The sequence below is a fragment of the Budorcas taxicolor genome, chromosome 18 (assembly GCF_023091745.1).
Source record: "Budorcas taxicolor isolate Tak-1 chromosome 18, Takin1.1, whole genome shotgun sequence".
NCBI lineage: Eukaryota > Metazoa > Chordata > Mammalia > Artiodactyla > Bovidae > Budorcas > Budorcas taxicolor.
This window is the reverse complement of record NC_068927.1, coordinates 38,664,710-38,666,797: the sequence shown is the minus strand read 5'-3', so window position 1 is coordinate 38,666,797 and position 2,088 is coordinate 38,664,710. Positions and strand designations below refer to the sequence as shown.

The following is a 2,088-nucleotide window of genomic DNA, read 5'->3' as shown; positions in this document are numbered from 1 at the left end:
TACATATATATTTTTTACAAATTGACATTGTTTAAAATTAACTTTCAAAATACAAAATAATACTGTTTATAAATGCTTTAAAAGATCCATTGTCATGTGAGACAGGAGGCTGGGAAAGTGTGAAAACCTTAAGAAAGTAAGATCATTTTTCTCCATTAGCATTTTCAGGCCTATATGCCAAGAAAAAAGATGATTTGATGGGAATCACTTGAATTCAAGCCTCTATTCAAGAAAGCAAGCCAGAAAAAATTAAAATTGGGACCTAAAAACAAGACCTTTGTAAAAGTTCTTAAATGTCTTTGCTTCTCCCACCATAGCTATTTTTACAACTCTGTCTAATTCTTTGTGATGACTAAAACACCGTAAACAGATAATATTTCTAATTCAAAGACTAATTATTAGAATAAACAAAATTAATTTCAGTTCTATAGTGCTTAGAAGAGAAAACAGAGCTTGAAAGATTAAAAATAAGAATATAGGAAAGATTGGCAAGGCAAATAGTAACCAGAGGAAAATAGTAATTTAGTGATTTTTAGTAATTTTAGTATCAAAGTACAAAATAAAGCAAAAAGTTTTAAAAGAAATAGAAAAATTCCACAAGATTTCACTTATGTGTGTGTGTGTGTGTATGTATTGGTATATGTACATGTGCATGTGTGCACACAAAAACACATATACTTGGACACACACATGTATAAATGCATGCACAAAGTATTAACCTGTATGCTAATACAATATAGCTTCAAACTATAAAAATAAAAAACTGACAGAATTATCAAGGGAAAGTGATAGAAGAAAGATTGAACATGTTAAATGGAGACCTAGAAGGTGTTAAGAAACACATATTGAACTTCTAGATATGAAAACTGTAATACATGAGACGACAAATATAGTGTATGGGATTAACAGATTAGAAGAGATTAATAAACTACAAAGTATAGCAATAGAAACCATCCAAAATGAAACAGACAGGAAAAAACACACACGAGGCATAAATGAACAAAGCATCAGCGAACCATGAGACAACCTCAAATGGCTAAATATAACTGGCATCCCTGAGGGTAGGGAGCAAAAATATTTGAAAAAATAATGGCTAAGTTTTTCTAATTTGAAAAAATTATAAGCCTTTTGTGTGTGGTGGCCAGCATGGAGAGAGTGTCATGAAGGCCTTAGGCACACTATGAGAGTACAAGGTGCGGGGAGGAGCCTCCCTGCCCACCCCCAAATGCCACTTATCACGCCTCTATCAAATAAAAATCTTTGCATCTTTGCACCTAATTATTCCAAGTTCCAAGTTCTGATACTTTGCATCTCAACTGAAGAAGATGAATTCTTCAGGGAAACTGTCTCCTGTAGGCAGATGTTCAAGAAATCCCCCGTCAGGTGAGGAACTTCAGCATCTGACTGCACTACAGCTCCTGCAGTGGCACCCACATGTACCAGGTTTACTGGGACCTGACTACCACAGGCAATGTCACTCAATGCTATCAGCTCACGGGTGTCCAGCACTCAATCCAGATCATCATGGTGGAGGAGATCACAGCCAAAAGGTGCCATCTGCCAATGGCCAAGAAGTTTCACAATTACAAAATCAAGTTGCTGCTGCCCCTACTGGGTTCTACATCACCAGAATCAGCCATGCTTCACCATCAAGAAGCCCAATACTTTCTTTTAGGCACAGGGCTCTTCCCATCCCCAGGTCTGCCAAAATAAATTCCTTGCGAGGAGGAAACCCCCAAGGAGTTCAGTGTACTCCAACCATAATTATGAAAAGTGAAGAAAACTAAGACACATCATAAGCAAATTGCTTAAGATCAGTGATAAAAAGGAAAATGTGAGAAGTAGTCAGAGGAGGGGGGAAAAAAGACACCTTATGTTCAAAGGAGGAGAACCAGATTTTTCATCGGAAGCAATGTAAGCTGCTGCTGCTGCTGCTAAGTCGCTTCAGTCGTGCCCGACTCTGTGCGACCCCATAGATGGCAGCCCACCAGGCTCCCCCGTCCCTGGGATTCTCCAGGCAAGAACACTGGAGTGGGTTGCCATTTCCTTCTCCAACGCATGAAAGTGAAAAGTGAAAATGAAGTCGCT

At 38.2% G+C, this 2,088-nt stretch overlaps 1 pseudogene; it reads left to right on the top strand.

The window, feature by feature from the left end:
* The first annotated feature begins 1,160 nt into the window (after nucleotides 1–1,160).
* On the top strand, nucleotides 1,161–1,675 carry LOC128063347 (60S ribosomal protein L18a-like; annotated as a pseudogene).
* Nucleotides 1,676–2,088: the final 413 nt, after the last annotated feature.